The sequence below is a fragment of the Tursiops truncatus genome, chromosome 16 (assembly GCF_011762595.2).
Source record: "Tursiops truncatus isolate mTurTru1 chromosome 16, mTurTru1.mat.Y, whole genome shotgun sequence".
NCBI lineage: Eukaryota > Metazoa > Chordata > Mammalia > Artiodactyla > Delphinidae > Tursiops > Tursiops truncatus.
This window is the reverse complement of record NC_047049.1, coordinates 1,365,716-1,387,163: the sequence shown is the minus strand read 5'-3', so window position 1 is coordinate 1,387,163 and position 21,448 is coordinate 1,365,716. Positions and strand designations below refer to the sequence as shown.

The 21,448-nt window shown below is 55.1% G+C and overlaps 1 long non-coding RNA gene across 2 annotated transcripts; it reads right to left on the bottom strand.

The window, feature by feature from the left end:
• Positions 1-17,670: 17,670 nt before the first annotated feature.
• On the bottom strand, positions 17,671-21,448 carry LOC117308516 (uncharacterized). Of its 2 annotated transcripts, XR_004522591.2 has the most exons (4): positions 21,229-21,448; positions 20,730-20,831; positions 19,840-20,004; positions 17,671-19,036 (listed from the first exon to the last, which is right to left on the bottom strand). It is a non-coding gene; the product is annotated as an uncharacterized lncRNA (long non-coding RNA). The 2 variants fall into 2 exon arrangements; XR_012326775.1 differs by having other exon boundaries at positions 20,730-21,448.

The window sequence follows — 21,448 nt, the reverse complement described above, 5'->3', positions numbered from 1 at the left end:
CTCCAATGTGTTGGAAACCACGTGTCATGAATTGGTTTAGCTCCTATGAACTTAGGCTATTCTTATCACCGTACTTATGAAGCGCACGTAGTTGAAGGTAAGTCATAGGAAAACTGCTTTACCCAGAAATACGCCTTTTGGACGGAGCCACAAGGAAGATGCTCTTCAAATGATCCTTAGATTTGCTTTTTGGTGCATTTGGAACATTAGGCTAGATACTTTGGCCAATGTACTTTTCAGCGCCCTCTCTGCCTTCCTGGGAGCTGGTCTTCTCCCCTTGCTGACACGCTCAGCAGCCAGCCGTCCTGTCCTTCCCCGACCTCGCCCGGCAAAGCCCAGCCTCCAGTTGGTCCCCATCACTTTGTCTGGTCCCCTCGGGGGTGCCCCCATTCTGTCACCAGGTGGTCCTTGCCGCCCCCTCTCCTCTCCTGCCCGTCCATTCAGACCTTCTCACCTGTCTCCCCGTCCCAGAGAGAAAACTGAGGCCAAAACTGGTCCACCTGCCACTCCTCTCCCTCCTCCGGCCAGCTCCAGGCAGCCACGCCCACTCCCTCTGTAGAGACCCTTTCTCTTCTCGCAACTCAGGGGCCACGCTCTCTATGCAGGGGGATTTTTTACATCATCTGTATGAGTCTCTGAACTCTGTTGGGATTGAAACAAGAAAGGAGGTTTAGTAGGTTTGAGCCTGTATGGAGTCATTCTTATGCACGGACAATGTTTTTCTCCCTGCAGAAATAAAAATAGAATTCAAGGTCAGGCCACTAGGTAATGAGTGTGTTTCGGCTTAAGTGATTTTGAATTGGTGATCAGGCCTCAGTCAGAGGTGCTGAGCCAGGAGTTGAGGCAGTGGTTTCAGACTCTGGGTCCTCAGCCTAGTCTGAGGAAGAAGCCAAGGAAGTGGAGCCCCTCAGACCCCATTGACACGCACACACACACAGAGACACGCGCACACAGGCACAGACGCGCACACACGCACACACATACGCACACAGACACACACACAGACATACACACACACAGGTACGCACACACACACACATGCACACAGACACACACGCACAGACACACCGACGCACACATGCACACATGCACAGACACACACGCACGCACAGACACGCACACACACACAGGCACACACACAGACACACACACGCACACACATATGCACACAGGCACACACACAGGCACACACACACAGGCACACACAGACGCACACACACGCACACATATATGCACACAGACGCACACACACGCACACAGATGCACACACACGCACGCATAGACACACACAGATGCACAGACACGCATACACACACGCACACACACAGAGACACATACACACACGCACAAACACACACACAGAGACACACACGCATGCACACACACACACACATACACACACACACACGCACACAGCCCTTCCCACCGTCAGGCCTAGACACCAAGCCCAGGAGGAGCCGCAGGAAGCAGAATGACAAGACTCCCCTGGGGTTGCAGCCATGAGCCCCAGGGTGACCTGTCCCTGTTTTCTCCATGTTCCAATAAACGCCCTTCTTTCCCCTTTGGAAAGAGCTTCCTCTGAACTGGGGAGACCCGGGCTCACTCTCGGGCCTCGGGCCTCGGCTAACCCACGCCCTGTCTGTCACAGGCCCCTCCCTGCTGACCTGCCCTGTTAACACGCCCCGAGGGGGTCCCAGTCCTCCAGCCACGGCCCATGCGGGGCCTCCCTGAAGGTGCCTCCCCACCCTCCTGTCACTCCCACAACGATCTGAGGAGCGGTTCCGACGCTCTCCAGCCAGCCAGACCGCGCTGGGTCCGTGCCTGGCCCCAGGGCTCAGCTCGTCCCCAATAAACCAGCACCCCCTGCACCCCTCCCTGCAGGCTTGTCCTCTCGCGCACCCCCTTTTTCAGCAACGATAGCACCCAGCTCAGTTGACCACGCAGAAACCCTGAGCCATCCTGGTGCCCCTGCTGGCGACCAGATCTTACAGAGACACCGCCCTCGATCTTCTCCATCCGGCTGCCCTCAACCCCCAGCCCTGAGCTCTGCGTGCGACGGCCCCTGGCCGGTCCCCTTGCTTGTGTACATGCTCCGCACCTCAGTCCCCAGCAGGAGCCGGGGGCATCGTTCTGCCGCCCACATCTGCCCACGCTACCCCCGGGAAGCCTCCCCACCCTGCTCCATCGCCCACCTGCATGCACCCCACTGCTCCATGCCCCTGAGTCCCTGTGGAGGGCACAGGTGTGCCGGCCAGCCTGGGGCAGCTCCTCTGCTGTCCTCACATGCCTGCTGATTCCCGCTCTCAGCTCGAAGCTATCCCGCTCCCTCCGGGAAATCTGCTCTGGGAGGCTGCCTTACATCAAGCCCAGGTGTGGAGCTGCGGGTCTGAGCGGCCGCTCGCCACCCACGTGCTTGTGCAGAGGCCTTTGGCGTGCGGGTGTGGCTCTGCCGTCACGTGGCGAAGGCGTCCCTGCTCCCCGTGTCACCGAGGGGCCATCACCACCTGATTAGGTCCTTCAGCTGCAGCCACCCCAGGCCCAGCGGGTCCTGGCTCAGACCACGTGAGGTGGCACGTCCACACGTGCATCTGCTCACGGCCACCACCAGAGCAGCCATGAGGGCTGGCCTTCGAGCTTCTGCCCGGTGACAGCCGCTCTGCTGTGTACTGAAGTGACTGAGGACTCAGTTTCCTGTGGAATGGCAAGGCCTGCTTCCCAATCACACACACGCACGCACACACACGCACAAATACACACACACACGGGCTGGGTTGATTTTCCTATGAGAGTAGAATAAATACTGTGATTACAGCCGACCTCGTACACAACAAGGGGGCTGTGGGAAGGGAGCCTTTAGCTCGTTCTGATGCAGACGCCGGGACACATGCGCCCACAATCTTAGCTCTCTCATCTTCTTCTGACAATTCAGCTCTCTTCCAAAAAGGGCAAGAAATTTTAGAGGCATTTTCTCAAAAAAAGGACTTAAATTGTACAATAAACTTAAATTGTAAGTTTATTGCAGGTTCACTGGAGAATTGACAGATAATGGGAAACCCTTCCTGGAAGCTGCTGCCCAACCTGTCGATGACAAAGTCCAGAGGAGCTGGTGGGTGGTCCTGGCCCCACTTCAGACTTCCCTACACAACAGCCCTGGTCCGTCCTGCGTCAGCATGTCACCCCCTCCTCTTCTCACCCGGGGGGATTCAGGCTCCAAAATCAAGTCCTGTCCTCCTGGGCGTCTCCAAGGGCCCAGTGGACAGCAGTGTGGACACCCTACACCTAACCTGATGCAAGAAGTCAGTCCATTTTCTAAGCTCTACCATTAAGGGAGGAAACATTGTTCTGATTTGCTGCCGAGGGTCCCAGAGCCCATGAAGAATGTTTTCTAATCTGGGAGAAGCCTGTGCAGTTGTACTTGTTGCAGAAAGAACGAGGAGAAAAGAGGAAATAAAAGTACAGAATGAGCTGGGACTTGGGGCTTGCAAGGCCCCGCACTCAGGGCCCCCCAGCCAGCAGCCTCAGTGTCACCTGGGGACTTAGAAAGGCAGATTTTCAGCGAATCACTCCACATGCGGGTAGGGGTGGAGGTAGGACCCAGCCTCCAGGAGACACCGAGGCCTGGTGACATTTGAGCCTCGTCTCTGCGTGGCAGAGACTCACCTGAACTCCTCGAGGCCCCGTCTCACCTGGGCGATGCTTCTCGGCCTTGGCCTGGCATTAAAGTCACCTGAGGAACTTTGAAAACACCCAAGCTTAGGTGTCACCCTCAGCGGTCCTGACTTAACCGGTCTGGAATGGGCCCTGGATAGGACTTGTGCGGCCTGTTCTTGCGCACTCGGGGTGGAGAAGGCACTGCCCCAGGCTTGGAGCTCCGAGCAAAGGCGCCCTGCTGAAACCTTAATGCCAGCACACCCTCCGGCCCTGAGCCCCTGCTGGGCAGAACCCTAACACGGCTTCTCCTGCTGTTCCCACCTTGGCCTCTGAGACCCCCGGCCTCCGGACCCCTCCCTACACCCCCCTCATCTGCCGGCCCTTCCTCACCCCGCTCCTCCCAGGAGGGCTGACAGCGCCTCCGAGGGTGCTGGCACAGCCCTGTTTCAGCCTCTGCGTGGGGAGCAGTGGCTGCTTGGAGGGGTCTTTTAATCAGTTGTTTTCTGGCCCCCTGGGTGCAGACATCATGTGTCCCACACCAGTTCCCACCTACACCATCTCTGCGTGAAAGCAGCGACTTCCTCTTGATCCAAAGCCCGCTGCCGAGGGCCACGGCTGCACCCGCTTCCTCTCAGCATCGTCCCGCACGTCTCCAGCACGGTGCTGAGAAATGACATCCTCGTGCCAGAGACATCACTTCATTTGCGAGGCGATGGCAAGCCCTCCCGTGCTCCAGAAAGAGAGCATAACTCAGCAGATCACCCGAAGGCCGGGCCTTTCGCGCCTGCCTGGAAAGGCTTCCAACTAGGAGAAAATCAGATCTCACTCCTGAAGATGGAAATCTCCAGCAAACCATACTGTTGGCTTCAAAGACATCATCTGTTGCCTTTGGTTTGGGGAGCAGCCGGAAGGGTGTGCCCGCGCCAGCTGGCCTGACTGAACCCTGGGCTCTGGGTCAGCGCGCACTGTTTACGGAGATGGCCCAGGCAGGTCTACACGGTCCTTCCCGCCTTCAGACACAGGTTCTGCACGTCTTTCCACCTAAAGCTGCTAGGTCAGCACTGATCTGATAGCAAGCCTGGTCAGGACCAGACCCCCGGGGAATATCAGTAAGAGATAAACCGGTTACCTAGTCCTGAGGCAAATCTTAGTGAATGCAAATTTACCTGATGTAAAGAGAGAGCTGATAACCTGGGGAGAAATGCTTTGGCCCGGAACCCGGGCCAGATGCCCCCTCCCCCGTCCCTCCCCCAGCTGGCCCTCCAGCTTCCTGCGAGCACCTATGCAGCTGGTGCCCTAGAAGCAGAGTTTAGGATGTTTTCCCAGGAGAGAAGCAAAGCGATGGTGGTTCTCCACCTGTATCTGCACACAGTCACATGGGAGATTTTGACCTGAATCGACCAGGACGAACGTTTCCGCCGAACGGTCCGGCCTTGGGGTCGAGCGTTGACCGCTGGGTCTGGGGGCGAGAGGGGCTCGTGCAGCCTCTGTGCCCTCGGCGAGCTGTTTGCCGGAACCCTCACCGAGCCTCTCCACGCAGGGCCGAGTCCCCTTCCCAAGGGGCCTGATTTCTGCCTCTCCCTGGGGGCTTCTGGTCCTGCTCTTGACTTTGCAAAAAGGCAAACCTAAGAGGTGATTACCCACTGAAGCTCGGGAACAGTTGCAAACCTCTCAGGGAGGACTTGCACGCCCGCAGCGCGCTCACGGGCGCCCCCGCCCCTAGAACAGCTTTCACCAGTTCCGGGCAGAAGGCTGCCCCAGGCCTTTGGAGGCCGCCCGTGGGCACTGAGGCACCAGCCCCACCCCGGTCACACAGCTGGGAGTCTGGGGCTCCCCCAAGTTACAGCCTTCCCCGCCGTCCCCGCCTTCCCCCTTCCAGTTCCCTGGAGCATGTCCTTAAGAAACGCCAGGCACCTGTACCCTAGGTTCGGAAGCCCACTGTGGTTAGTCCCTTCCCGGTGTCCGTGGGGGTAGATGTCGCGGTGGGTCTTCTGGGAGCAGAAGGGCGGATGGAGTTTCCATGCTGGGTGCTTCTCAGGGGCCAACACTGTGGAAAGGAGGAGGGGGAACAGGCGGAGGACAAAGTGGGACAGGGTGCAGGGCTGGGACCTCACCGGGAGCTTGGAGCAGGGGTGGCCTGGCGGGGTTGGCTGCAGTGGCCCACATGGCCACATAGTGAAGGCCACAATCTTTGGTCCTGGGGGGAGGGCCCTGTGACGTGAGGGTCCCTGATCCATCCCTGTTTACTCAGGCAGATGCACGCCAGGCAGAGGAGAACGCTGGATGCCGCGTCTGAGTTTCCGCTGACACCCGGGGAGGCATGTGGAAGGTCATCGTCGGCCTCGAATTAGAGGGCGGCATATGGGAGTCAGGTAGTACATGGGGTCCAGGCCTGGATTAGGTATGTCCAGCGGGCCCACAGGCCCACCCAGTGGGCACGCCCCAAGCCCCCAACGAACGAGGGGATTGACCTACTTATAGCAGGTGCCACGCCCTCGCTGGGTCCTTGGCCCATGGGTTAAGCGTGATCATAATGGGGGAGGCCAAGTGGAAACCTCTGAAACCCCCCCACCCCTTGGACAAGGCAGTACATTCAAATCCATATCTTTTCACAGGGTATGGTGTAGACATCATTATCACCCATAAGCATCTGAGGTGTTGACGGTAGCCATCTGAGGAAGGGACAGGTTGGCACCAGTGCAGGGGGGAGGACATCCTGGTGGAAAGATGGCATGACATGGTGTGGAGGTGGAAACGCCTGTGGGCTGGGGACGCCTCCCTGGGGTCTGCACAGCCACCAAGCCACCGTCTCAGGTCAGGGAGGCTCTCTGGAAGCCGGGGGTCCTGGGGACCACCCTTCTCTGGAAGTCTGCACAGATCGTTGCTCCAGCCACCCATTCCAGTATGACTATGGATTAAAAATAATAATAGATACACAATAAATATATTTTGTGTAAAAAAAATAATAATAATAAACACAGCTGCTTTTAAAAATAACTCATGTGTTTGAAGCTCACTGTATGCTTTGGGGATCTGTGTGATTTTCACATCTCTTTGTCTCCTCTGCAGGTATTTGGCTTTGTCATTAGATTCTTATTTGAATGAAGTAGCAGAGCATTTTGATTTAAAGACCAGCACTGAGATACTCGAAAGCAGGTATCCTGAAACGATCCTAAGACCCCTCGAGGGGGGCGCCAGCAGAGACTTCTCTGGGTCGTGCTTTATGGAGAGATGGGTCTACGCAACGTCAGCTGTGTCCCTGTGTCCTTGCCCCCTCCCCTGGGACCGCACAAGCAGCCAGGCCTCTGGCTCTCTGGCTCTCTGTGTGTCTCTCTATGTCTCTGTCTCTCTCTGTCTCTGTTTCCCTCCCCCCCTCCTCCCCCACCCCCCCCTTTCTCCCTGACCTCATCATATTTTTCCTTATAAGAACCTTTGTGATCACATCAGATCTACCTGGATAATCCAGGATAATCTCCTTTTAAGTTTTTTTTTGGGGGGGGGAGGGGGGGAATCTGGTGCTTTCACTGAGGTAATTATGTGACGACATTTGCCATTTCTTCCATGTTATTGTAGATTTTCTACTTCTCAAGTCAGTGTCAATAATTTTTGTTTTAAAATGTATTTATTTCCTTGGGAACTTTATACCTTTTAACACAACATTATGAGTAGTATTTCTTCCAGCTTTATTGAGCCATAACTGACACATAACGCTGTGCAAGTTTAAAGTGTACATGGTGAATGATATACGTATATACTGTGAACTGGTCACCACGATGAGGCCCGGCACTCATCCATCACCTCCCATAATGACTTCGTATCGTGTGACAAGAGCGTTTTAGACCTACTTTCCTAGCAGCTTTCAAGCATATAATAGAGTGCTGTTAACTATAATCGCCAGGCTGTACCTTCGATTCCCCAGAACTTATTCATCTTGCAGCTGAGAGTTTGTACCTTTGGTCCCCACTCCCCATCCCCCCACCCCAGCCCCGATGACTACCAGGCTATCCCCATCCCCCCACCCCAGCCCCGATGACTACCAGGCTATCCCCATCCCCCCACCCCAGCCCCCATGACTACCAGGCTATCATCTCCGTTTCTACAGGGTTGGCTTTTTTAGCCTTTCCACATATAAGTGAGATCATACGGTACTTGTCTTTCTCTGTCAGACTTACTTCACTGAGTAGGATATTGTCTAGGTCCATCCATGTTGCTGCCAATGGCGAGGTTTTATTCGTTTCTATGATTGAGTAGTATCCATTTCATATAGAAAACATCTTGCGTTCCCTGCCCTTGCCCAGCTTCTAGAGGCGCCAGCGTCCCTGGGCGCGGGGCCCCTCCTCCATCGCTAAAGGCAGCTGCATCCCTGCAGCTCTGCCTTCCAGCTCCGTCTCCCGCTGGTAAGGACCCTTGTGATTACGCTCAGCCCGTCTGGGTGAGCTGGGGTCAGCTTCCCGTCCGCTGAGCAACCTCGCTCCATCCACAGCCTGAATCCCCCTTCGCTGCGTAACCTCACAGATTCAGCGGCTCCTGAGATCCCCACGCGGACGTCTTTGCGAGCCATCGTCCTGCAACCCCAGGCACTGAGTTATTTCACATTAGAAGGACATCGGAGAGGAGATGGGACCCTGCAGATCTCAGCTCCGTGCGCCAGCCAGACCCGGAGGTACCGCGTAGAAAGCCCCACGCCGGAGGGGGTAGCAGAGTCCTCCCGAGGACGCCGCTGGGCCATCACCACGCGGTAGAGGGGCGGCCATGCGGGCACCGGGTGGCGGTGGCGTCCTCCCCGTAGGGCCCCCGCACACCCACTGCCGTCCCTGCAGCTGGCCCGCCTGACCCCACACACCTGAGTGCATCCCCGAAGATACACACACTCCACACCTCAGCGCCCTGGCCACGGACCCACGCCACCTGCCCTCGCGAATGGGTGTTTTTCTTCATCTCTCCCACCATTTGTCCACTTAAATGAACTTCTCCGTGAACGTAGGAGCTCACAGCCCCTGAGTCCGGGATTTTCTCCTGACGAAACTGCCCTTGGCCGTGAGGTTAATGAAACTGAGGAGGACACCGCTTAGGAGACGGGCTTTGCCTACACGAGTGTGGCTGTACTTCCCGACCTTGCGGACAGCTCTGTGCGATGAGGGGTGGCTGTCACAGAACAGAGGTCAGTTTTGGTCCCCTGTCACACAAAATGGAAAACTCGCAGAGCACCATGAGGAAGCTTTTACAACTTTTCTGAATTATTTCCTCAAGCAGTCATGAGCATTTTTCACTGCCGTCATTTCGGGCTCAGTGAAGTGACGAGGGGACTGAGAGCTCCCTGGTTTGGTGACTAAAAGGGCAGATTCAGTTGCCCCGTCACCAGGCTTGGGCGCAGAGTCAACAGTATCCTCGGGCCTAAGTCAGTCCAGTTAGGAAATAGAAGACGCCCCTGGGGTCCGTGTGGAGAGCAGTCTCCCCGGCCAGAGCCGAGGCTGGCACAGTGCCACCACCTCCGAACAGCAGGGTGGGTGCAGCCCTGCCACCTGAGATGTGCCACGGGAGCTGCTGGCCACGGTGGCGGAACGACCACTGCCCTGGGGCACCGCTGGGGCCGGGCACATACACGCCACCCGCCCACTCTCCCCGGACCTGGAGGAGCCTCGAGAACCTGGGCACCCAAGCTCCACCTGCAAAACCCTGCCCCGTGGAACTTACCAGGGGCCGTCCTAACATGACATGGTCGGCTGTCAGCAAAATGCCGAGGACAGGATCACGTAAGAAATGCTCAGTGTCCGGGACCCAAGAGCCCGGAGCTTCAGCCAGCCCCCACTTCGGTTGTCTGACAGCTACACACAGGGGAAGCCGGGCAGCTCGGACGCGCTCAGAGATCTCCAGGGCCACCCGCAAACAGTCTCTCTATGCGACAGTCCAAAAAGCCACTTAGGCGCTCCCGTGCTGTGGCGCCCACTGTCATTCGGCCTGTGTGTGTGTAACGTCTGTGTTTGTGGATATTTTTTTTCTTTTTATTTTTTTGGCGAGCCACTTGAGAGCTGGCTGCAGACATTATGACCCTCCATCCATAAATCCTTCAGCTTCTCTCCTCTCCCCCGAGAATGAGGACCTGCGTCACAATCACAGTGCAATTAAGTGTCTAAGGCACCGTCCTTACTTAAACTTCCCAAATTATTTCAAGCCCATCCTTTAGAGTTGTTTGTTTGTTTGGGGACCCAGGTGACCCAGGGAATAGCTGTCTTGCAGTTGGTCATCCCGTCCTGTAGTACAGAAGGTTCCTCCAGTTCCACTGGTGTTATTCCCTGTACCGACACTTCGAAGAGCCCAGGCAGCTCTTGTGCAGAGGCCCCTTGTTTGGAAATGTCCAGTTGTTTCCTCCCATGGAGGCCTGCAGTGTAGGAGCTGCGTCCTCCACAGGGTACCACACAGGGTACCACACAGGGCCGGTTCCCTGCAGGGGGGCCATCTGCCCACTTGGCTGGGGTGTTCTCTTAGTGAATCCACGTGCACAGCTGTGCGTGTTCATACCTGTGCATTTTCATACCTGTGTGTGTTCATACCTAAGCACGTTCTCTCACTAAGGGAGACTTCTCTGTTCTGAGGGACCCTCACTCAGAAACCTGTGGCAATTCTGAGACCCTCACTCTGTCCCTCTTCTCAATGGCTGCCCTGGGCTTCTCTAACAGGCACCAGCGTTCCATCCAACCTGAGCCAGCCCTCCTGCGGGTGGTACCCACAGAGTTTCTCCCCTTTGGGAGGCTCTCCCCAGCTCCCGAGACAGGCGGCCTTTTCCTGGAGGTCTCACCTGGCACCCACCTGCAAGTGCCTGGTTGTGGGGGGACTGCTCCCCATTTCCGGACCCTTCCTGCCGGCCAGGTGCGTCCTCCGGGAAGAGCAGCTCCGCACCTTCTCTTCCCTGTGGCGTGCTTCCACGCGGCCCGTCTCAGGAGCGCACAGCGCGTGTTTGTGTGAGCGCACACTTATCAAGTCAGCGTAGGTTCAGCAAAGGCGGGCTCATCCCTTGCCCCACTCTCCCTTTGCATTTTTACCATGTGCATGCGTGTCCTTAAAAACCCATTTAAACAGCACAAAAGGGGATATAACAAAAATCAGGTCTCCCCCAGCCAGCCTCTGGCCCTTCTCAGGGGGTCACGGGGTCAAGGCAGACAACACCAGGGGGGTCTGGGGGTGCAGGGAAAGTCAGCGGAAAACCAGAGATGGAAGAAGACAGCAGAGGGGGGCACTGGGAGGGCCAGAGCCAGGGACCTGCGGAGGGCACAGAGGAGGACACGTCCCTTTGCAGCCCGCCGTGCCTGAGGGAGGGGCCCTGGCTGCAGACCTGGACCCCTGCCGGCAGCGTCCCCAGCCCTCCATCCTCCAGCTGGGAGGAGGGGCTCCTCTCAGGAGCCCAGCTGCCCTTCGAGAGCCTCCCGAGCAGAAGAGATGAGAGTGAGTGGCTATATATAGCCGTGTGGATGCAGAATCAGTGCCCCCAAATCACAGTCCAAAAAACATGCAGATGAGAGCCACAAAGGCATCTTTCCGCTTTGATTTCCACAGGCACCTGGCGGGGCCTCGTAATTTTACGCAGCTGCTCTAATAACATGGTGCGCTGATGCGTCCCGGAAACCGGTGGGAAATATTTCAGAGTCGGTACTGCCCTTGCATTTCCAAACACAATGGCACGCGTGGCAGGCAGCCGGCCTGTGACACAGCCCGTGATTAGAGCGTGACACCCTCCCATTAACTCAGGAGTCTCTTTCCGTGTGGTTGGACCAGCTGGGGCCAAATGTTAGGGGAAAATGTGTCTGGAATTGGTCCTGGCCTAGAAGGTAGAGAATAAAAATACACCCTCAAGACCAGCTGTCAGTGCTGACGTGGGTCCACATCCTAGTTAATCATCGTAGACACATGACTGCCAAATCGAAAGTTATTTCTGAAAACACACACCTGATACGCAGCCCAAATATAAACGCGCACCCCGCTCCACATTCATGCCGCTAATTCTAGGAATGACGCGTCCCCGCTTCTCCCACGAGTTAGCCCTTGGGAAGGGCCGCCCAGGCCCCCAGGCCCCAGGCCCACTGCGGACTGTGTTCCACAGCCTCCGTCCCGCACAACTGACAGGACTGCTGGCTGCCCGGGGTGACAGGCCCTCGACTAAGAGAGTTCATCCTTACATCGGGGGCACCCTGCTGTGGGGACCCTGCCTCTTGCTTTGTCAGGAAATCGCTTGTAGCCACACGTGCCCCCGGGGTAACGTGTCCGTCCCCACGTCCCCGCATATTCTCCAAAGGAGCTGCCGTCAGTTCAGAGCACGGGAGTGCGCACACCCACACGTGCAGACACACACACACCAACCACACACATATACACATAGAGCAACCACACACTTACACACCTATACATCACAGTACACACACACCAACCACACACACACACAGACCAACCACACACACACATAAACACACACACACCCCACAGATAAGTTAGGCAAAGCTGATCCTTCGGAATCTTCTCCTGGAGGATCAATGCACTGATCACTCTCTGTTGAGAATAATTGGAAGTTGTGGAAGTGTCGGGGAAGGGGCAGATAGGGAGCAAAAGACCCCCAAGTAAGAGGGCGCTGGAACCACTGGCGTACAAGGAAACTGGGGGCAGTCCTGGGTGCGTGTGTGGCGTGTGTGTGGTGCACACGTGCCTGTGTTGCGCGTGTGCTGGGTGGGCGGAGGTGTATGTGTGGTGGGGAGCCCGTCTCTGCGTCCTCGCCCGCAGCTGGTGTCTCGCGTTTGAGTCTACCATCCTCACAGGATGTACCGACATGGCCGTGTGGTTTCCACCTGCATTTCCCTCCTGACCCCTGACGTCGAGCCCCTTTTCCTGCTTCCGTGATTTGCATCATCGGTGCTCTTTGGCGAAATGTCCTCTACCATCTTCCTGTAGGACTGCTTTTTACTGTGGAATTTTGAGTTTCAGCTCTTCTAGATACTAGGCCTTTGTCAGACACTGTAGTTCATGAATATTTTCACCCAGTTTGTAGCTTTTGTTTTATCTTTTTCACACGGCTTCCACAGGGTGAAAGTTTGTGATTTTTGATTGGGTTCAGTTTATCCATTTCTTCTTTTGTGGATTGTGCTTTTGTTGCCAAGTCTAGAGACTCTTTGCCTAACCCTAGATGCTAGAGATTTTCATATATGTTTCCTTTTTAAAGTTTTTATTGTCTTACGTTTTACATTTAAGTCTGTGATCCATTTGGAATTTCTGTTTGCATACAGGTGTGAGGTTCTTTTTCACCCATGGGTGTCTGATCTCTCCAGCATCATTTGTTTAAAAGGCTCTCCTTTTTCCATTGAATGGCTTTTTCACCTTTCTTTACTCAAAAATCAGTTGGGCGTATTTCTGTGGGTCTGTTTGTGGTTCTGTATTCCGTTCCGTTGGTTTGTGTGTCTGTCACGTCACCAACAGCACACTGTCTTCATTGCAGTGGCTACGTAATAAGTCCTGAAATCGGTTAGACCGATTCCTTCACCTTATTCTTCTTTGGCAAATTGTTTTAGCTATTTGACAGACTGTACCTTTCCAAATAAATGTCATAATAAACTTCTTTATGTCTACAAAAACCTTTCTTGGGTTTTAATAGGAATTGTATCAAACCTATAGATCAATTTGGGAAGAATTGACATCTTGCTATGTTGAGTCTTTCAACACATGAGCATGTCTTTCCATCAGCTCTTCTTTCATTTCTTTCATCAGCATTTTGTAACGTTCAACATATACATCTTGGGCTTCCCTGGTGGCACAGTGGTTAAAAATCCGCCTGCCAATGCAGGGGACACGGGTTCGAACCCTGGTCCGGGAAGATGCCACATGCCACAGAGCAACTAAGCCCATGTGCCACGACAACCGAGCCTGTGCTCTAGAGCCCGCAAGCCACAGCTACTGAGCCCGTGTGCCACAACGACTGAAGCCTGCGTGCCTATGGCCCATGCTCCGCAACAAGAGAAGCCAGCACAATGAGAAGCCCAGGCACCGCAACAAAGAGCAGGCCCCTCTCACGGCAACTAGAAGAAGGCCTGCCCAGCAGCAAAGACCCAACACAGCCAAAAACAAATAAATAAATAAATGTACCTAAGTATTTAATTTTTCTTGGTGCTATAATATCGGTGTTGTACTTCTTAGTTCAGCCTCTGCATGTTTAATGTTGGTATATAGAAGTGGGATTATTTTGTTTGTTGTTTGTCTTGAGCTCACTTTTTAATTCTAAGAGTACTTTGTAGATTCCTTGGAATGTTCTACAATCATGTCATCCGCAAACAGAGACAGTTTTATTTCTTCATTTCCAATACCTAATATCCCTTTTATCTTATTTTACTTCATTTTATTTTTTTGCCCTATTGGAATGGCTAAAACCTCCAGTGCTGAATGTTGAGTAAAATCAGTGAAAACAGACATTCTTACCTTGCTCCTGATCTCAGGGGGAAAACTTTCAGTGTTTCACTACTGACTATTTTTTTTTAGGGGCTCTTTATCAAGGTGAGGTGATTCCCTTCTATCTTTAACTTGCTGAGACTTTTTTCATGAACGGGTGTGGTGTTCTTGAATGATTTTTCTGCATTAGTTGATGTGGTCATATGTTTTTCTTCTGAGTGCATTGATAGGGTGGATTCATTGACCAACTTTAAAGGTTGAACCAGTCTTGCACGCCTGGAATAAATCCCTCTCAGTCGCGATGTATAATTCTTTTTCTACAACATTGGATTCAACTTGCTAATATTTTGATGAAAATTTTGTGTCTAAGTTGGTGAGAGATATTGATTTATAGTTCTCTCTCCCTCTCTCTCCCCCTCTCTCCCCCTCTCTCCCTCTCTCCCTCTCTCTCCCTCTCTCCCTCTCTCTCTCCCTCTCTCTCTCCCTCTCTCTCTCTCTCTCCCTCTCTCTCTCTCTCCCTCTCTCTCTCTCTCTCTCCCTCTCTCTCTCTCCCTCTCTCTCTCTCTCCCTCTCTCTCTCTCTCTCTCTCTCTCTCTCTCCCTCTCTGTACAGTCCTTGTCTGGTTTTGGTATCAAGGTACCATTGGTCTTGAGAAGTGCAGCTGGCCACGGTCAAGAAGTGTTCCCTCTTTTTCTATTTTCTGGAAGGGGTTGTGCAAAATTGGTGGTAATTCTTTAAACGTTTGGCAGAATTCTCCAATGAAGACATAAATGCCTGAATATTTTATGTGGGGGGAGGATTTTAGTTACAAAGCCAGTTGAATTGTTGGGATATTCAGATTTGCCTCTTTCATCTTGGTTGGGTTTTGTTAATGTGTGATTTTCAAGGTACTGATCCATTTCTTCTAAGTTCTCAAATCTATGAACATCAAGTTGTGTGTGATATTTCCTCTTTATTTTTTTAACGAATGTGGACTCTGTAGTAAAAACCCTTGTTTAACTCCTGGCACTGGTGATTTATGTCTTCTCTCTTTTTACTTTCATCATTCTCGCTAGAAACGTATCGATTTTCTTGCCTTTTATTAAGAACTCGATGACTGTTTCACTGATGGTCTCTATAGTCTTCTTATTTTGAATATCATTTATTTCTTCTCTTCATTAGTTCATCCTCCTGCTTGTTTTGAGATTAGTTTATTGTTCTTTATCTAGTTTCTTGAGTTAGGGACTCCGGACGTTAGCTGGAGACCTTTCCCTGTTCCGATGTAAAGCATTCAGTGCTAGGAATTCCACTCTTGCACTTGGTTGCATCCCACATATCTTTTCATGCTGTGTTTTTGTTTTTACTCACCTCTGTTTTTCTTTGTAGTTTCCTTTGAAATGTCCCCTTTGACCTATGGGTTACTTAGAAGTGTGTGTCAATTTCTGCATATTCTGAGATTTTCCTGTTGTCTTTCTGTGACTGACTTTTAGTTGATGTCATTACGGCCAGAAGCCCCTGGCCTGGGGCTCACGGAAGAGACCCTGTGTAAGGGGCGGGCTCTGCCCAGGAGCCCAAGCACTGGGGGTCCTCCCGTCATGGCCACAGGTCCTGGGAGGAGGTCAGAAGGCTGGGTTCTGGCGCTGGGCTCAGGAGAGCCGGAGGCAGCAGGCCCCCCAGCCTCGCCCCTGCTGACTCCTTGGGGCCGTCCTGCACCAGCAGCCCGGCCAGGCCTCTCCTCTTCAGAGCACAGATCTGGGTGCCTGATGCACGTTCCCCCGAGTGGAGGTCAGGGCCTTTCTCCCCTTGCCCGTCAGCCTCTGCACGAGCTAGGGAACCCCAGTCCTCTCTACGTCCCAGAGCACGTGAAGTCCCTGCTGTGTGCAGGCAGATGTGCCAGGGCAGGAGGTCGACGGATCGCCAGATGCAGACCCAGTGAATCACTGCACTGTCCAGAGCCTCCCCCCAAGGAAAATGGGGCAGTAGTACCTCTCGGGACCCTGTGAGGAGTGTGTGGGATAAACCCCTCAGAGACAGCATTTCTGCTCTGCACAGCGGTCACTACAGGGCTGCGGGCAGTCCCGTGGGGCACAGCGCACCCCTGTCCACCGCACCTCCAGTGCCCAGACCCGCTAGAGCCCCAGGGAAGCTCAGATGAACACGGGGTGGTCGGAAGAGTAAGATTGTCCTTCCATCATCCGGAAATGGATGGCCCTTCAGAGGGGCAGCTGGAGGAATGTGGTGAGGAACCCCTCTGAGAGTCTGGGCAGGTTTAGGAAAACCCTGGGGGCAGTGCAACACCTGGGCACTGCAGTGGGTGGCCACTGACTGCACTGAGTCCCCGGGGAAAGAGGAGGGGGCTGTCCAAGGGGCCACCAGCTCTGCCCCTTGACAGTGAGGTCAGTTAACTCCACTGATCTCTGGAGGGAAGCATCCTCTGGCTTCCTCCTCTGTCTCCTGCCTGTGCCCCAGAACAGACCCCACAGCGCACGGGAGGCCTGGAGCCCGCGGTGGACCACGTGATCAGGCCCCCTGCGTCCAGGACAGGCAGGCAGGTCGGAGGGACTCGGGACAAAGGAGACCCCAGCCAGACTCTCCACTCTGGGATTCTTCACAGTCTCTGAGCTCAGAAGATTCTCTTCTAGCCACAAATAACATTTTAATTAGTGACCAGTGGCCTGTAGCCTTCTGCACTGTGGCTGTCACCCTTCTACTCAGTCGCAGGACCAGAGGCTGCGGATGAGTGGACACCTGCATTTCACCCACCTGACGGCAGAGACCTCACGGCCAAGGGCGGGAATGTGGGCGCACTCCACTCTCAGCAGCTGACGTCTCCACAGTTTCTAGACCAGGGAGGAGGGCCTAGAAGGGTGTTTGCCCACCTGGTGGTGCCCCTGCTGGAATGAAGGGCTCCCCTGGCCACCCTGTCCTTCTGCTGCACTGGGCCGGGGGCACCTGGGCACCCAGCCTCACTTCCAGAGCCCTGAGCCAACGTGCAGTAAGACGGGAGAGCTCAGGCTGGTGAGAAAATCTGCTTTACAAGAAAAAACTCCCACGCGTCGGGGTGGGACACACACATAACACACAATGCCGCACACCACACACATACACACGCACACACACCACATAGACACACCACACTCACTCACATATGCATGCACATAACACTAACACACACACGCACACACGCACACAGGTGCCCAGAGAGCTCCCCTGTGGACACGGCGTGACGCCCCACACCTCGGAAAGTCTCTCAGTCACCCCGTCACAGGCTCTCACCATCGGATCCTTTTCAAACAAGTGTAACATAAAGTTGTGTTTTCACACAAAAACAAAAACAGAAGAAGTGAGTGTTTTCGGCCCATCCCAGGCCTGTGAAGTGCAGGCTCATCAGCGGCGCCTGCATAGATCCGGTGGGTCTGACGTGAAGAATCAGTGTTATTACGGCCACTGTGGACTGTCAGCAATTAGCCCAGAAACTAGCACATTACCCTGATTTAATTATCCCACCGCCTGATGTTTATGGTGGTCACTAACAGCACTTATTTCTGAAATGAAATGCGCTGTTCTCTAATTGTTCACAGTTCGAAAGAAACCGCTAGAGCACACTTCCAACCATTAAGGAAATGATATTTTAAATGATGAACATACTGTATATGTTTGTACTTTAAGAAAACAGACTCTGGTAATGTTTGGGGAAATTAGTGAGAATTTACTAATCCCCAGAAGAAAAATCGTCGTGTCTGATGGTGCCAGGCGGAGCCTGCCGGACCTCCCGGCAGAGGCTTGCGCGCGGCTCCGAGGGACCCAAGCAGCCTGGGAGCGCGGACCCGGCCCAGCCCTGCTCTCCACCAGCTGGCGCCCACCTCCTCTGCCCCGATGCCTCCGCCCTGAGAGCCTGGCTGTGTGGCACAGGGAAGCAGTGGGTAAGCTCAGTGCAGCCTGGCTCCCCCCACCAAAAGCGCCCCTCCCTGCTGCCAGCTCCCCTGTGGAGCATGTGGCTTGAAGTGGCCTTCAGAGACTACTGACCTTCAGAGAAGGCGGGGATCCCTGGCCTGGCCTGAGAGAGAACCGGGGCCTGCCAGCCAAGCACGGCCGTGAGCTCCAGGCCTGGCCCTGCAGCCCTGGGGCCCCGGGAGACACCTCAGCCTTGGGCCTCTGTCCCTGTGTGACACGGGGCCACTGATGCCCTCGGCCAGGGTGTGGGGAGACGGAGCCCCTGATACAGAATATTCTGCACGTAGCGCACCCAGCCACGGTCCTCTGGGCGCCAGCTCGGAGCCAGGCCCTGCACTACTCGGGGGAAAGCAGGGCAGGGCCAGGAAGAGCTGAGAAGGCCAAGCAGCTGGGCTGACTCCGGCTCAAGGCTCTGCAGGGTGTCATGCGAGAACTGGGCTCCAGAGGAGAATGAGGTTGTTCCAGCCCACAGGCACGGGGGTCCTGGGCCGAGGACAGAGGCCACACGAGCTCTAGGGGCCACGTGGATGAGAGGCCGTCAGGCAGAGCCGGGGAGGAAATCTAGGTCCCCAGGGAGACTGGAGATCACTGAGATGTGACCCCCGGGAGCTGCAGGCAGAGTGAGACATCCTGCCCGGGCCAGGCTGGCTCACCTGGCGGAGGCACAAACAGGAAAAAGGGAGGGAAATGGCATCCAGTTGTCCCCCCGACCCACCGTGTGTGCTCCTGCGACGCTGCTCCCTGTCTGTCAACTGACTCTAAAACTCGAAGGCGATTAAAGATCAATCCACGCAGTACGCGGCGCTGCCGCTGTTTCTCTCTGCACAGCCCAGCAGGCTGCTGCGGTTACAGTTTCTTCTTCACAAGTCTGTGGTCAGAAAGGAGCGGTGTCCTGGCATCAGGGGCAAATGGATCCTCTTTTCTCCTGCCCCACTGGGAACTCACAGTCCCGCCACGTTGTCGACGGTGTCTAGCCACGATTCCCGGATCATTCTTGGTTTTCCTCGACTTTCCAGCTGCCTCTCCCTCTTTCCTACCGGGAGAAGAGCCTCTGCCTTCCTGAGCCCACCCCCGCCATCACCAGCTCTCCTGTCCCCCCGCCTGTGGCTGGACTCCGCCTCTCCCTCCTTTGGGCCCCCGGACAGCTTGGCTGCGCTGGGAGCTGCTCCCGGGGCTGCTGCAGGCCAGCCTCCTGGCTCCCGTGCTGCCCCGTCTCTCGTCCCACACACTGACTCCTCATACTTGGGTCTCACCTCCCTCACCTGGAGGAGGTCCCTCACAGCCTCAGGAAGGACTCACGAGGGGCATTTCCCAGAGCCCTCTGTGCGATAGAAAATGCCTTTATTTCGTCTCAACATGTATTTGGTCTTAGTTCACCTGCTCCTGAGATGGGGATTATGTAATTTTGCTCAGACCTGCGAAGGCACCCTCCTTGTCTGCTGGCCCCAGGGTCAGCTAGAGCACTGATGCCAGCCTGACTCTAGTCCCTTTGTGGATAATTGGTTTTCCCACCCTTTCTCTCTCTCTCTCTCTCTCTCTCTCTCTCTCTCTCTCTGTCCCTCTCTGTGTCTCTCTGTCTCTGTCTCTCTGTCTGTCTGTCTCTGTCTCTGTCTGTCTCTCTTGCTCTACAGTTTCCACGTCTGGATATGAACTTCACCTATTCCCCGGGGTTCCGTGGACCTCCCTTCAGCTCTGACAACTATGCCCCCATTATTCCCGTCCCCTCTGTTTCTTGTTTTCTTTTCCTTTTATTGCACTGATCCTCTAAACTCCCTAAAATCTTTGTCTTTTTCTGTGTTCTGAGAGAGTCCTCTCTTTACCTTCCAGTCTCCTTACCGAGTGGGTGAGGGAGGCCATGAACGTGCCCTGTGGGATGAGTCACCGGAGGACAGGAGCGGAGGAAGAGAGGCCACTCGGCAGCCAGGCGAGGGTTGGGTGGTGCTGCTAGAAAGGTGGCCATGGAAATAGAGGAGTTGAGAGTAGTACTTGCAGGTGGATTATCTGGGAGGAGAGGAAGGTAAGGAGAAAATCAAAAAATACCCCGAGCTTCCGTCCTTGGTAGCTAAATGAATAATTTGCTCTTTTCTGGCTGAGAAGGGCTGGGGAAGAGGAGCTTTGGGGGAGGGGTGGGACTGGCGTGGGGAGGAGAATCAAGATGCCCTCTGGGGACACATTAAGTTTGAGATGCGTGTCAGCCATAAGGGTGAAGTTCGCCCAGGCACACAGAACTGGAACTTAAGGGGAAGGCCTGGGACAGAAAACATGGGGAGATAGCAGCATATAGAGTGGTGTAGGCCAAAGTTCAGGTTCAATATTACATGCTGCCTTGATATCTGGGGGGAACCACGGGGGTTTTGAGTAGCTTACCCACAAGTCCCCTCCCCACTCTGCACCTGCAGAGAAGCCCCCAAACAGCCTCCTTACGGAGGGCCAGGTGCCTGCTTACCTCTGAGCAGTGAACTTCAGTCTTCTGCCAGCCTGTGAGAGCGTCAGACAAGCCCACCACATCCTTCCATGGGAGCCAGGAGTCACCACCCCCCTCGATACTATGAGGCCTCCCAGCTGTCCCCTCTGTCCCCAAGTGCACCGCGTCCTCCCCCAGGGCCGTGAGTCTGGGTGACCTCAGTGTCATGTGTCCTGTACTCAGCCATCCCATGACCGTAGGGCAGGGCCCCTCCCTCACCCGGTAGGGGCCATACTTAAAGTGGTGGGGGGTCAGTACTCACCCAGGGAGGGCGTAGTCAGGAGACCTGAGGCCCAGAAACAGTCCCTGCAGCCCCCAAACTTCACACAGAGGACGAGGAGCCTGGGGGCTGCTGGAGGGGCACCTTGGAAAGAAGGAAGGAAACAGAGAAAAGGGGGCATAGAAAAGCAGGTGTGTGGGCTTGCTGTTCATGCCCCCACCGTCCAGCACTGATTCCTGAGAGCCCAGGAGGCCAGAGGGGCTCGTCTCGGGAAGAGACCACGTGCTGGTCAGGCTGCCACAGGGGCACGGCCAGGCGAGGGCGCGGGAGAGGAGAGGGCTCGCGGCTCTGGGAGCTGCTGGGCCACGTGGACGAGGTGATGTGTCGGCCACATGTCTGTCTCCACGGGACTGAGTTCACCGCCGGCCGAGGCTGCTTCTCCTTTGCACCCAGACCCCCGCATGCACCCTCTTGCCAGCCCTCACCAGGGGGGTCACAGTCGCTCCAGGTGGGCTGTTCACCCGCGGCCTTCCCAACCCACCTCCAATCGTCCCAGAAAGCGAGTTACGTGTCCACCTGTGTGTCCCACAGCCAAGGGCTCTGCACCCGTCAGACACCAGCGGCTCCCGGGAAGGAGCTCAGAGGCGGGGCCGACTCGTCTCCGGGGAGGAAGCTTCAGAAGCCTGCGGTCACGCTCTCAGAAAGTCAGTTCCCTCCCAGAGCGGAGGCTGTGTGTGACGCTGTTCCGTCCCACCCTCAAT